This window comes from Cygnus atratus, chromosome 26, assembly GCF_013377495.2.
Source record: "Cygnus atratus isolate AKBS03 ecotype Queensland, Australia chromosome 26, CAtr_DNAZoo_HiC_assembly, whole genome shotgun sequence".
Taxonomy (NCBI): domain Eukaryota; kingdom Metazoa; phylum Chordata; class Aves; order Anseriformes; family Anatidae; genus Cygnus; species Cygnus atratus.
The window spans coordinates 3001266-3016611 of NC_066387.1; the positions used below are offsets into that span (position 1 = coordinate 3001266).

The 15346-nt window shown below is 49.2% G+C and overlaps 1 long non-coding RNA gene across 1 annotated transcript; it reads right to left on the reverse strand.

Annotated features, from left to right (window-relative positions):
* Positions 1-5422: 5422 nt before the first annotated feature.
* LOC118258742 (uncharacterized) lies at positions 5423-13854 on the reverse strand. The gene is made up of 3 exons (XR_004781879.2): positions 13781-13854; positions 7998-8097; positions 5423-5796 (listed from the first exon to the last, which is right to left on the reverse strand). It is a non-coding gene; the product is annotated as an uncharacterized LOC118258742 (long non-coding RNA).
* Positions 13855-15346: the final 1492 nt, after the last annotated feature.

Below are 15346 nucleotides of genomic sequence, written 5' to 3' on the forward strand. Positions count from 1 at the left end.
AAACGTGAAAAGGATGCTAGGTGGAATTGTAGATGGCATCTTACGGAAAATGCTGAGGGGTGCCTAAGTCACGCCAAAACTTACATCAAAAGGACAGTGAGACTTGGCTACTTAATTTCCCTAGAAGATCCTACTGGGCAGGCAGTCCAGTGCAGGGGACTGGGACCAGTGCTTACAGCTGCTCCCACTCCAGCTGGACCTCCTCATCCTTCTCTTAACTTACCCTGTTCCCCATTTGCTCACCAGGACTCCCTCAATTCCCTTTCATTTCAGTCTGAATGTGGTAACTGCTGTTATCCCCTGGCCCAGAGCTGCAGCTACAAAAACCTCTTCTGCCTTTGGGTCTTCTGCTCCTGAGTGAAATGGAGAAGGGTCCCATGGGGGTAAAGAAAAGAGCCATGAGGATTGATGAAGAATAAACCCCCCAGCTGCCGTTCTGTGAAGAACAGCCATTTTGCAGCTGTGGTGAGCCCACAGGGAACAAGAAGTGTAGAGGCACTGCCTCTCAGCAGTAGCCTCTTCTTTCAGAGGTGTAGGGCAGGACTTTGGACTGAAGTCCTCCCTGTGCTGTCCAAGCAGTCATTTTGGCCAGCGATTTCAGCATGGCCCAGCTGAGAGCTCATAAACTTGATTTTCAAAGAGATCTGAGATGTGGACATGAGGTGTTCCTGAATCAGGCCCAAACTATCTCCAGCCCGAGATACTCCTCATTCAAAGGCTGTGTTTGAAATGTAGGGCTTATAGCAAGAAGAAACCTGGAAACTCACCGCATCCATGACAGATTCTTTCTCCCTGGGCTTTTCCACCTCCCGAGGCTCCTCTGGCTCACTCATTTGCATTCTAGGTTCGTTCCAGTGGGACAGGAGATCGGACAGATTTTTCTCGTGGAGGAAGTCTGGGATGAACCTAGAAGCCACAACAGCAAAGGTCACCATTTTATTTAATTATTTCGAGTTGTTTTCCACCCCCTACTCAGAGCAGCCCTCATCGCTCAGTAATTAGCAATGAAGCGAAGGGGGAGCGAGCTGGACTTTGGCCCCAACTGACCTGATTCGTACGCGATGCCTGATTAATGCACCTTGTCACATGGCTGCTGGCAGCGACTTGTTGCTGGGCATCCAGAGGTTTCCAAGGGAACCGCTCCTTCTCCTGCCTGAGCTCCTCGGCACGCCGCGGTTCGGAGGGCCCAGGGCAGCGGGCTGGGAAGCGAAGGCGTGCGGAGAAACACCCAAAATAGATAAGCGCCCGCACTGAATTTGGGGATGCTCCAAAGCGGGTCGGCTCTGACAGAGCCCTGCTTGAATCCCCGAGCCCCAGCACCGCCTGGGCTCAGCCCTCCCCGCTGTCCTCTCCTGCACCCCCCTCCACTGTGCACGCAGCGAGCTGCCGCGCACCTACCCCAGCCCACGCACACGTCTCTCGTGCACAGCGCTCCACACGCCCTGTCAAACCGAAGCCGTGCTACAAACAAAACAACTGCTACGTGCTAACGGAGACGCATTCTCCATCCCCATGGATTTTCCTCTTCCTGCAGAGGAGCTCCAGCACACATTTGACACCCTTTTCCCTCGGTGCGTTTAAAGACTCCCCTTCCTATCTCAAAGACCTTTATGGACAGAGATGAAACGCCCAGCTTTCCACCACTGGACACGCAGATGCGAGCTGCCCGTGCAAGCTGGCACTGAGCTCCCACGTAGCCTCGTCCCATCTCCCTTCCCCAGCGCGCTGCTTCCACACACACAGCTGCTCTCTGCACCTGCCCTACAGACACACATCCCCACGCACACACCCTGCGCTGGTTGCAGGTGTCTCCATCTGTGCATGCACTTCTGCAGACTTACATTCGCTCACTTGTTTGTAAACACACCTGCTTGTTTGCACACAGACGGAGACACCCCCATGCACGTGCACACACGCTCACACTCGTATTTCATGCTATCTGCATGCTCACCCTGAGCACGCGGCCGTCTCAAGGTCGCTTCCTGTGCATGCACCTGCAGGGGCACAGGCAGTGACCACCAGCATGCCCTGACACCTCTGGCAGGGACTTCTGCCATCTTCCCTGTTCCTTCTCCCCTTCCTTGGAGCCGCAGTGGTTGTATCCGTGTTGTCTCACACGCCTAGCACGTGCTGTACACATGTACACAGAGTGGCAGCTCTTGGCAGTGGAATTAAAGTCTCTGGACTAACAAACGCAGTTGACTTGGCAAATAGCACTTCCCGTATTACCAGTCTTCCAAATACACTGGGCGGTCTTACAGCCGGCTGCCTTTCCTCTTCTCCCTCTCACCGCGATGGCAGAAGATGGGAGGGGTGTGCGTTTCTGCACTGTGTGCTCGAATGGGAACTTCCCGAGGCTCTTAATGCTGCTCCAGTTTTGTTAGCCATGGGGTAAGCATTAGCAGCAACAAGACTCCAGAGGCTGTTAACGCTGTGCCAGGAGACCTTGCATTCAAACCCTGCATATACCTGATCCTTGGCAGCAGAAAGCCAGCTTCATTCAATTGATTTTTGTAGAGCAACACTGATTTATCCCTGCTGACACAATGGTTTGCGTTGCTGAAGGACATAAACACTCAGGGAAACTTCTCAAACATGCAAAATCTTTCTCCTTTTTCCCAGGAAGGCAATGCATCCTCACTAACTCTCTGGATCAAGACACTTTCAGGAGATGCCTGCCCAGTATCTTTTATCTCATCTTCCAGACTAGAACTTGTGCCTGCAAGAGTATAAGATACGAATGGCTTCATGTAGCAAACCACATTTACATGATGGGAAGAGAAAGATTCAAAAGGTCTGGTTCCTCTGACTCTGAACTCACTTTTAAGCCACAGCATAACCGTTGATACCAACATTTGATACAGGAGGTGTATCAGGCAGAAGAAATGTTATTTGGACTAAACTCAAAGGCTTAAGCAAGAGGAGGCATGTTCAAAACTGCATATGAGATAGTGGAAGTCAACAACAGAAAGAGGAAGATACGATTCCATGTAGAGATGAAAGGCTACGAATGGACAACTGCTTGAAATAGTCAAGGTCTCCGTGCAAGCGTGCGTAAGGAATCAGACATACTTGTGTCAGGGTGAGCTGTCCCCCACCGTGTTCAAATTACGTTTGTGAGCATGCATGCTCGTGAAAGTACAAAGGTATGTTTATGTGAAATGAACACACTTTTAATGAGGTGTCTGCAAAAGGCACAATCAAGCAGCAGCGGAGTACGTTCGTGCCACAGTGGAAGTCTCCATCCCTCTGCCTTTATCTCTGCGTTGTATTAAACCCCATGCGCATGTACTTGAACTTGTGACATTGAGACCATGGCAAATATAATGAGGAGAAAGAGGTCATTTAGGCAAACTTGCCTGTCCTTGGTTGAGTTTGTGTTCATGTCTCGAGCAACAGGCTCTCGGCTGCCGAAGCAGTTACAAGGATAATATTGTAAAAATAAAGCCCGTGCTAACTGAGTAAACAAGAAGCTTGAGAACATGATCTGTCAGGGGCTAGAAGAGCTTGTAAGCAGAGGTTAAAAGAAAAAAAGAAAAAAAAAAGTAAAAACAGCCTGAAGAGCAAACACAAGCACTGGAGGCAATATTTTCATAAGCATTAAAAGTAGGACCGATGTTCCATTTTCAGAAGTGGTTTTAACAGTTAGAAGTCAAAATCACATGGCCTTTCAATAAAATCTGGGATTCTGTGTCTCTTGGATATTTTAGATGCTGTTTCTCGACATACAAGACATTGGTGCCCCAGTGAAATTACCAGGCAGCAAGTTTAAAACAAACAAAAAGAAGTGCTTTTTCACACAGCACATAATTAAATTTTGAAGCTCATTTGCCACAGGATATTGTGTAGACTGAAAGTATAAATAGGTTCAAAAGGTTTTAGACAAGTTTATGGAGGTTTGGTCTATCAGTGGCGATTAAACTTAATAGTCTGGATGCAACATCCAGGCAGTCCTCGCAGATTGCTGGAAGCTACAAGACTACAGCTAGGAGAAGCCTTTTTCTTTACATGCCCCATCCTCGCGCATGGTCCTGAGCATCGTCCTGCAGCCACTGCTGGAACTGGTGCACCGGGACGGGGGCGCCTCTGCTGCGGGTCAGCCAGACCATGTTCGTCTTGCTAAACATGCTGAGAAATGTTTTAGGCTTTCAGGGGGATCTTTATAATCAGTCATTCAGGAACAGGGGTCCTTCATGGTTCTCCTCGTGTTTATTCTGCTACGGATTAGGTGCTGTCACTGTGCACTCTTACAGAATTACACCTCTGTGAAACCCACCTCGTGCGGTGAATTCCAGTTAATTCAGGGTCATTTGACACTGGATTTGAAGCCAGTGTCTCTTTTGAAGAGAAATTCCAGAAAAAGGTGGAGAAAACAAGGCTTTAGTTGGCACAAGAGTACATGTTACTGTGTAATAGGACAGTATAATTCAGATCCCACTGCACTGATTAGAAGCAAATTCAGAAAACGTGGCCATTGTGCTTTCAACAGATATTTCCAGGCAATGCTGCTCTACACACCCTTCCCAGGAGAAAAGTAAACTGGATGAGGAAAGGTGTAGAGGTAAATTCTGCTCTCCCATGCCGTGGTGTCAGCGTGGAGCATCTCCAGCTAGCAGAGAGCTGCTTAACTAGCCCAGAATTTGCTGTCCATTAGTGAGCACCAGGATTTTACAATGCTAATCACAGAGGCTGAGCAACTCCCCTGGCGTGGGTAGAATTAGCACACACTGATACTAATTCTGAACTGGCTGGAACGACCAGAGGCAACGCATGGTCATTGTATATCTAAGAGAGGGAACAGTGAGCACCGGCCCGTTGATGTCTGCATGTTTCATAGCACTTCACTTCTGGCGGTGGACAATGACGCTTCCAAAGCTGTGTCTCTTTCAATATACAAAATCAAATGTCTGATCATTGTTCTTCATGCGTGACTGTACGAGTTCCTCTTACTGCGCTTCCTGGAGGCCATGCTGGTCCCATCATAACGTGCTTGCTGTGCATTTATTTATGCCCCTTCTTCTCTTTCCCTTCTTCTCTCTCCCTTCTTCTCTCATCCATATTTCTTCTCTTCTGCTCTCCTCTTCCCCTCTGTCTCTGTTCTACCCTCCCTGCACCCCACTTCAACTCAAACACCCAAGGCTTTTTTTGGATGAAAATGATGAAAAATAAACCCCTTGTGAGGAGCTGCAGTATGTGCTCTGCCAGAGAGCGGTCTTATTCATTAAGGTAATGGTCTTGTATGCATTTGGGCATGTTATCAGTAACACTCCAAAGGGAAATGGACTACTTAAACCTATTATATCACTGCTTTATTCACCATGTGCTGCCATTTACCTCCTACATGACGCTGGGCTCTAATAGCACCAGTTCTGAGAAACCCTGCACATTAGCCACAAGCAGCTCATTAATCCACTGTTTTCATTCTTGCAAAAAAAAATGGGCTCCAACCACATGAGAGCTCGGATGCCGAGTGCCCAGCCAAAAGCAAAACAGCTTTGTTGTGCCAGCAGCTCCAAGGTAGCCCCAAACAGAGCAGCACTTCCTGACAATGGGGCACATAGGGGGGGTCCTCAGGCTCGTGGGACAGGGACATGTACCGGGGAATGGGACGAAGCTTTCAGCCAGCAGCTGCTGTGGGGAGACGTGGAGAATCTCTTTCCTGGAGGCTCCAGGCCAGTCCAGGTCCTGGCTGCTGCTGTGAGCTCCAGGCTTGCTGCAGTTCCATCCCAGCACATCCATTGTCCCAGGCAGAAGAAAGGAAGCGGAAAGCATCTATTGAACACCAGCACAAGGAGCCTGTGATCAGACAGGGGAATGGCAGAATTAATTCCAAGCAGCTACAATGAGATGTTCCTTGAGGGCCTCTGAAGAAAACGAAAGGCTCCCCATCGCATCCCAGAGACGCAGATCTGTGAGCCTTTTCACTTCTCAAGCACACGGTGGCATAAAAGAACAGCCACATCTGCTTCGTCACACAAAAGGACCCTGCTAAGGGCCCAGGCTTTCTCTGCCTAGTCCCAGGCTTGCACCTTGCTGAGGAGGCAAGCTGCTCCATCTCCCGGCTGACGGGGCTCCCTGTCCCAGCCCTTCTCTGGCTCAGGGCAGAGCTCGCTAAAGGACGGTGCAGGTGTCCCCGAGCGTGATTATTTCTGCTGAATCTCCAAGGCTGGCAAACAAACCCTGCTGGTTATGGGAAGATGCAAGGCTTGTGGACAGGAGCTCACTTAAAAACAACTACTCATCCATGTGAGAATAAAACAACATCTGTGTCCACAAAACAGGCACAGACACAAGAGGCAACAATTTTTAATGAGTGGGACTTCAGGAATCTAGGTTCTGTTCCTCTGGCACCTCTTGGGTCACTTTTTCCTGCTTTGCCTGTCAAAAAAAAAGCTGCTGCTCCCTGGCTGTAAATCCCTGCCTTCCCACAGGACAAAAAAAAATATAGAGGCAAGAGGATCCGGCCAGTGAGAACTAGAGATGTAAATGTTAGTCCTGAGGACCCATGGCATCCTCTTAATATCTGTGCTCCCCTCCTTGTCAGGGAGATCCCTTTCCCAGCTGGAAAGAAAGATAAAGATGCTGGTAGCCACAGAGGAAGGGGAGCTGGATGCAGGATTCCACCCTGCAGATGTTGTAGAGCAGAAATAACTGCAACAGATGGTCACCAAATGATGGATCTTCTCTGCTTCAAGATCCCAGATGCTGCTGCTGGTCACTGAGCGACTGACGTGCCTGCTGACGTGACCCCTACGTGCCTGCCAGATGTCCACAACTGTCCCACTGCCACAGCCTCTGGTGTGCATGGGTTGCTTTATTTGAGGTGGCTTAGGGAAAAACATAAGGAGGAAAATAGGGCTTAGGAGGTGAGTGGTTTAATTCATTTCTGCTCTTGGGAGAGGACATTAATGAAATGGGAAGCAAGGGGTAGAGGGTTTCACCTGGTGGAAGAACTCCTGCCTGCCTGGGCTATGAGATCTGCTCAGGAGAGCCAGACAGCCACGCGGTTCAAACCGCCCAGGGAGACCAAGGCCGATAAAATACCTACTGCCAAAAGGAAATGTGATTACCGGCCTGATCCTGCGCCCTGCCTGCTTCAATGTGTCTACACAGAACGGCTCACAATGAGTGCAGAACTGAGAGGCACTTACAGAGGCATTTAGTCTAACACAAAACGTTCTCTTGGGGCACAAGGGGGATGGAGCAAGGCTGGACAGCCTCCTCCCCATTGAGCTTGGCTTCATTGAAATCAATACGTTATTATGGGAGCGACTCCAGCCCTTAATATCCTACCTCTGAACAGTGTCATGTTTGTGTTGGACAAGGAAGACTTGGGCTGAACATTAGGGAAATTCTTTGCAGTGACAGGGGTACTTAAGACCTGGAGCAGAGCACTGGGAAAGGAACACAATTCCCAGGGCACCAGGTTTTTGAAGAGAAATTGAGACAAAAGTCTTCCAGAGGAGAAGTGGGGCAGGGAGGAAGCCTTAGGGCGGCAGGATGGGTTTTCTGTTCAGCCCTATTGTTGTTTTTGTGAAAAAATAAATAAAAATCAGGTTTTCCAGAGCTGTACAGTATCCTGACAGCTCTGAGTGATGTCAGTGACAGCCCCCAGCTTCAGGCTGCCTCTGCCCCTCTTTCATATCTCTTTTCTCCAGTTCTTAGCCGAGGCTTACCTGCTAAGTGACATGTTAAATAGAGCTGCAAATCCCCTCTCCCCAGCCCCTTGCGTGTCTCTGCCTCTCACTGCCCCACCTGAGGCCTGTTTTCTCTTTTGATGCTTCTAATGAAACTAAGTGGCTGCAACCAGAAAGTTTCCACTTCCTGCCTCTGGGCTGATTACTGCAGAGCTGACAAAGGCAGCATCCTGCGCCGGAGCCTCTACGGATGGGAACCCTCAGGGGAGGGGATAAAGTAATGCTCCGTGCCCTCTGCTCGTCAAGCACCATTAGAGGACTGACTGCCTAACCTGGCTACCTAAGAGAGCAGGACCTCACCAGGCTGACTTCTGGGGCCAAGGTCTCTGGAAAACATGCGCTAGCGCACGGACGCGTGATATCCTCTGCAGTCCTCGATGCTGGGCTTCGGTATCAGAACCTGGAAAAGAATAAGTGAAGTTCCTTTATCAGCCGTGCTGCAGCAATTTTGGCTGGGGCTGTTGAAGGAGGAGCTGGTCTCGCTTGCTATTTTTGTGTGTACTTAATACTGTCTAGAGACGCTTCTCCACAGCCCTGATGGATGACGATGTTTGTGCCCTGAGCTGGGATGGATGGAAGGAGCAGCTGCAAAGCAACGGTCCATCCTTCCAACCCCTCCTGCCTACCCAGCCTCGTCTTTAAAAGCTGGCAAGGGCAGAGACCTCAAAATGAGGGTCATTTCAGGCCCTGACTTCCCTGCTGATGAGAATTTCTACTAGACATTTCTGAGCATTAAGGCTGAACTTTTCTAGAGCAGCCGCTAGCTTTCTGCCTGGCCAGATACACTGAGGCCGAGCGAGCAGCTGCTGAGCTCACAAGGATGTCCAGGTGACCAAGACACCCTGAAAATCACACTCACTTGGGTCTTAGAAGGCAGGCTGCTGCCTTGTTTTTGCCCCCTCCTCAATTCAGGAACCCTGAACGCATGCTCAGAACTTGGCTCCAGGCATAGTCAGAGGCAAAGACCTCCACGAAAAGCACCACGTGTCTCTCAGCAGTCTGGGCACTAAGCAGTTCATCACAGACAAGGCTCACGTGCATATTGCTCCTAGGATGATTTCACAGGATGCCCCTTGTGAAACTTCACTCCAAATTTCTCCTTTAGCCCATGTGCTTTCATCCTGCGTGTGGATCGATGGCTTCCCAAACAATATCCTGCCCCCTTGCAACTACAGCCCTCTTCTTGGCTGGACTCCGTCTTGGATCTGGGCTGTGGATGCCACGTTGCCTGGCCCTCACAAAGGTACCTCTTGGGTTATGCTTTTGCACCTTTCAGTTCCTGGCTGCTCCTGGAAATCCGGGCTGGTAACAGCAGGGCTTGGTTTCCCTACACATCACCTTGCTGACACGAGGGGAAAGTAAACAAGATTCTGCTCAGCACTGCAGAGAGCAACTGCTCCAGTGTTGCCTGGCAGATGGGGCCCAAGAGGGAGACCATCTGTTCCTGAGTGAGGCCCTAAATTTCTCCCTGGGAGATCCTGGGCTGAAGACACCCAAGTGAGCTCAATGGGAGGAGAGGCCCCGGGGAGCAGCCACGGCCTTGGCTGCTACCTCAGTCCTTGGGGACTGGGCATCCTGCGGCACCGAGCCAGGGCTAGCTCCTCAGTTCCACGGCCTGTTGGATGCCTGCAGCATTCCTACTCCCTCTATTCATTTTTCTCTCTCCACATCTCTACGTTCTTTTCGTACCTGCGGTCCTTCCCACGTGCGTGCAACGCTTTGGCACAGTGCGTGGTCCCTGTTGCAAGACTGGGCAGAGGCCACGTAGTTCCCCTGCAGCCCTGACAGCAGCCACTAACTGCCCTCCACGCAGCCAGCTCTCCTTGTCCAAAAAAGTGCAACTGCCCTGTGCAAAGGCCATTTGCCTGATACCTAGTTGTTGACAGTTCATCTGGCTCCTCCAGCACATTCTGGCAACACCGGGGAGGTTTCAGTAACGCTGTTAGAGCTCGGGGACGGCGCTGGCATTTCAGAGAGAGAAGGGAATGACATCCAGGGAAGTCTGGAGAAGGAAAGAGCAATCTGCTGCTAGTCAGCATGTCTGAGAAGCTGGGAACATATTGCATTAAACTGATAATAACACCTTGAACAGCAGGGTGGTAGTTTCCATCTGGCCTCACGCTGAGCTTGGTCTCTCTCATTTCTTTCCTGATGCAGCCAGGGAATCTGAGGCGTGGAGTTGGCCACAGGTCACCCAGCAAGGCAGAGAAAGGATGAAAAGAGCCATATAGTGAGAGCGGGGTGCAGAAAAGCAGCAGCAGCACACTCTTGACTCTCCTTTCACCCCAACTAGACCCTCCTTAAGCTTGGGAGGTGGGAAGGCACTAGGGCTCTTCGCTTAATTAGTAGCAACAGCTGAAGCACTTGAGAAACAAAAGCTCCTCTCTCTCTCTGCCCCACTTTTACTTGGGAGCCAGGGGTGGGGATCAAATTGCTTGGAAGCCAGAAAGCGCCCTGGATCTTGTCACCATGGCTGCACAGACACAGCCTCCTGTTATCTCCAGAGGAACAAAACCCTCCTCCCACCCTCTTCTGTCTCAGCTGGAGCTGATAAAAGAAGAAATAAACAAAACAAATTAAAAAAAAATACCCCAACCCAAACCGGCAAGTAAATATCCAGGGAATAAACCAACCTTCTGCAAAACAAATTTGTTTCTGCAGTGGCTTTTGGGTTGCTGGCGAGCTGAAAGACTCAAATGAGCATTTCAGGTTACAGAGTCCATCTCAGTAATATCAGGAGTTACAAAATCACAACTCACAAACATCACAGACCGTGCCATTTGCTTGAGAATAAAGATCTCTAGCTATAGATAGCTAATTGTGTGGATCTGATTTATTTATTTATATGAATGTGTGTACCATTAAAATGATTAGATATAATTTTTATGTCTTGTTTAAAGCCCGTAGGGATCACATCTGTAAGTTTTCTGTGAGAGCTAGAGTCTTGTCTCTTTTTTCTCTGTATTCCACCGTGTGCACGGAGAGGCACCAGAGGCAGCAACAATTAAGCAGGGTAAGGCAGCAGAAGTAATCAGCTAATAGAGATTTTTGTGCTACCGCAGTTAAACTGCTTTTGGTATCTGGGCACCTTCACTCGGTGTGGATAGGAGCTTTAGAAAGTAACACAGAATGAAAAACAAAGTGGGACTTTGGTGTGTTCTCGCAACTAAAAGGCTAAAAATATGCCAAATAGCATAGGAGCAAAGCAGTGAAAACTAGCAATCATATATTTATATATTGAGAGAAATTAGGGCTATTATGGTTGCTCCAGACTGGCTTCCTACATCAACTGGGTAGATAATTTCACTTGATGCTTCATGCATCAAGCTCTGACCATCTGGCTGAATGCGAACATACCTTTTAGCAACATGTCTCATTTTGGCTTGATGCCTTCAGGGCCACCTCCCTACAACAGGCACTATTTCAGTGCTTAATTACACTTACTGTTGAAGAAGGACAACTTATTTTTAGTCTGTATCTTTCCAGTATCAGCTTCTGGCTACGGAGTATTGGACTGTCTGTGTATGCGTGTGGAGAGCTGTATGCTTAAATCAGCCTGGGAACTGCATAGGACATTCGGGGGCAGAAGATGGCCCACAGAATGACTGTAAGTTTTGTTTTGTGTGGTTTCTAAAGTCATTAATATGTGGACAAACAAATTAAGGGGAGTAAGAATAACTGCTAATTCAAAGTTTAACCTAGTTTTCTCCATTTGGCACTGGCTGGCACACACAGTCAGTTCATTGGCTCTCTTTTTAGTATCAGTAGTTGAAATTAAAATGCTTGTAATTCTAGCAAGAAAATTATGACTTTGTAACACAATAAACATTTTTCTAATGTGATAAGTTTTGTCTTTGTTTACGACTTTTATTTGCAAGTGCCAGGGAATATCACGTTGTCCCTTGATGCAAAAAGACCAAAGTACACCATATTAAACATTTGATTATGTCTGTCAACTATTCCACACCCGTATTTTCTCCCATTAGCAGTTCTTTGACCAACTGTAGCAAAGTGTTACCTGCAGAACTCTAACCTGGGTCACAAAAGACAGTTCAGCACGAGAGGTTTCTGCCTGGGAGACTTACAGGGCTGAACTCTTGCTTTTAAACTTACCTGACCTTCCTTTGCATATGGATATAGCAGGATAAACTCATTTAGATCATGACAACAGCTTGCTCAGCCTGGCCTGAAAAGATCAGGCTCTTATTGATAGCTCTGAGCTCATTGTTATCGCTACAGAAAGCATGCTGCTCTCATGTTCTCCCACTGCCAGATAAACATGAACATCTGCATAACTATTGTAGTAACAGCAATACTAATATTAATGATACTGGGGTGAGAACTGGGTCTAGTCTCCAGTGCTTGTATTTTCCTGGGCAACCATCTCCAGGACTTCTCTCGGATGTCTTTGAGAACCTGGGTTAAGAGATCATTTTGAAGGAGTTGCTGATTTTTCCACAAACGCACCACTCGATAAAAAACTGAGGGTAGGATTTCATAGCACACCAGGTATTCGTGTTGGGTGTGGACTTTCAATGAACTTACAAGGGAATGAAATTGCAAAACCTAGTCAACGTTGTGGATTGCAGCCCCGGACTCTGGGGCTTCATCATACATACGCCTCTGACTTGCTGCATGCTCCAGAAAAATTACCATCCCATGCATTTTTTTTTCTTTTTGCCATGAGGAAGAACAGTGTCTCTGGGCCTGATGTATAAGAAGTCTGTCCCTTACAACAAAGGCCCCAGAGGAAGTTTCTGTCCCCCTTCCACCCTGCAAGATTGACCGGGGTTGCACTAGTGCTCAGGAGGATGCTATGGTTCAACGTCGTTGTCACCCCTCTGCCCCATAACCAGTTATAATTAAAGACCAGTTTCCACAGGACGCAGATGCCTGTGCTCACATGCCCCTTGGTGCAGCAGAACAAAGTAATATTTTGTTTCTGCAGAGCCAATATTTGACCTCTCTGTTCCCTGCTGACCATGTGCCCCCTTTTACGTCTTAGCATCATGCGCCGGTTGCAGTGTCTGCCCCCCTGCTATCACTCGCACATACAGACACCCCTCATCTCCCAGCACCCATCAACTCCCAGCATCTGTGCCACTTGCTTGGCCTCTTTTCCTTTATGCTGCTCCCCTCCACAGTCGTGTGACTGCTATTGTGTGGTCCCTGCCACACAAAAGCTAGCCTGACCTAATTTAAATCAGCGCTATTGAAGCCGTTCTTGTTTTATCTCCCAGCACAAGGGCTGTGCTCCCCATTTCAGAGGTAGCACAAATGAATGCCTAATTGGGGGGGTATTGTGCAGGCAGTGTTGTCTCCCAGCCCTGATTGTCAGCTCTCCTGCTTGACGGTGCTCTGAGCTCCCCTCTCTTCTAACAGCCACGCAGGCTGTTTAGAGAGCAGAGGGAGGAAGAGGGGAGAATGGGACTCCGCAGGCATTGCAGCATGTCAGACAAACAAAGCAGAGCATGGCCACGTTCAGCGCACTGGTGAAAAGGCTAGCTGGGGGAGGGTTCCCTTGTTCAGAAAGGGCAGATGCTGGTGATAATAGTAGAGAATATCCATCCTTCACCTCCAAATAACCCCCCTGCTTTCTTTTTTCTTCCTGGGTATTTATGTGACAGTTTTTCCTAGAGCTCTGGAGACTGCCCTTGGGGAGGGGAGGAGAGGCAGAGGGGGCTCTCATACATGAGCCATGCTACAGGGGTTTTAAGTCTTGGGAACAGAGGAAGTGGGATAGGTCAGGGGCTGCAGGGGAGACTGAAATGCTGCCAGTCTCTTTGTCCTCCTGGGCAAAGTTTGAGCAGTCACCAACAACAGACCTTTGTAAGCAAAGTGAGGAACATCCCCAGGAGCTATTCCAGCAAGTGGAAACCAGCAGGAAGAGGGACCTTTGTCTGGACCCTCAAAGCCACAGTTGCACAGGCAAGGAGGATCCAAAGCCCAGGACCCATCCACACTGTTTGTCTCAGGGCTACTGGAGTCTAACGCTGCCTTAACGAGGGACAATTACAGTACAGGTTTGGGAGCTAATATGGCAGCACAATGTCTTTTGTCTAATTCCCGCCTCCCACAGGTACCTTCCAAGAGCTTCCTCCCTGGGGCTGTTTGGTCCGTTCCTCTCCTTTCTCCACTGATCGCCTGACTGAAAGGGAGATCTGTGGAAGAAAACAAAACCCAAAGCATTTGAATATTTTCATCGATGTCTTGGTTCACTACAGATTCACTTGCTTCTGCTCTAGGGAGAGGACTTTGCCCTCACATATTGATTAGGTTTGCCCCCAGCACGCTCAGGTGATGCGCAGTGCGAAGGTTGCTACCAGAGTCCTCTCCTGCGGGCTCTACCAGCTGCAGGCGAAAAGAGTGCAATACCAGGATATTAAACAGCATTGTGAAGCAAACAAGTCCCAAGGGTTCAGGTTTGTTATAGACTTTCATGTAATGTTCTAATCCTTACTGCCAGTCAAATAAGAATAAAACACCAGCAAGTCCTGGAGTTAAAAGACACGTGACAACCTCCTCTCTGTCCCTTTTGGCCCCAAATCAAGAGATTAGCCACAAAATCGTAAAATTAAAAGTAACTATGAGGTTCATTTATTTCTTCCGTATTTATGATTCATTCCTCCCTTCTAAGCTTTTCTCTGCAGCCAGCAGAGCAGAAAACACACTTCAGCAGAGAAAACAAAACAGGAAAAATGAATTCTCTGATTACCACCCAATTCTGAGGGCTGAGGTTTTATTAAAAAAAAAAAGAAGAAAAAAAAAAAAGAAAAAAAAAAAAAACGTAACAATTGCCATAGGAGTGTACAAGTTACTAACATTGCATTAAGATAAAGATGAGGACGGGGAACCGGTATATTCCTAGAACCATGTGGGGCTGGCAACAGGGACTTTACCCAAAGCTTCGGTGATGGGAAAGTCATTACACTGTGGCTGCTGGTGTCACATCACCCTGCTCTGCCCCGTCCTCTTGTACAGCTTGGAGTGACACAGGTGATGGGAAGACTTTGGCCCGCTGTGCGTTACAGAAGCTTCGCTTGCAGGGAAGGAAACGTCCCCAGCAGCGGGGTGGCCCCGAGGGTCTGCCCTCTTACTCGGAAACCCCCCGCCAGCCGTCCTCTCCCTCCCTGCCTGGCAGGGAGCTCCGCTCCCCGTTGCCACTATTCTACCGACATCTGGTGGCAGCTGCCTCAGGAAGAGGAGCCGCTCCTTCCGAAGCGGCCCGAATCGCGCCCTTCGTGCCCAGTGTGGGGTCTTCACCTCGGCCTTGGGCCTCGGCCGGCGGGCGGAGGCCATGCCAAGGCCTGGAGGCCACAGGCTGGGCTTGAGGGACCCACAGGAGGCCTGGGGCACTGGTGGGCTCCCTGTGGTGAGGAGCAGGGCGTGAGGCTTGGCGGTGCTGCTGTGGGGAGAGCCTTTTTGTGCCCCATGGTGGGAGGCAGCACGATTCTTGCGGGGCTGCCCGCTTTCTGAGGTGAACAGCACCAAAACGCCGCCGGACCCAGCAGCGCAGCCGGCTTTGATGCCTTTTGAGGACAGTGGGCTTCTGCGGACACTAATTATTCATTAACTGTAATCACACTGAATCCTAACAGATGTTTCTCTTTGCTTGGGGACGGTTTGGCTTTAGGGGCTCGCTGCGAGGT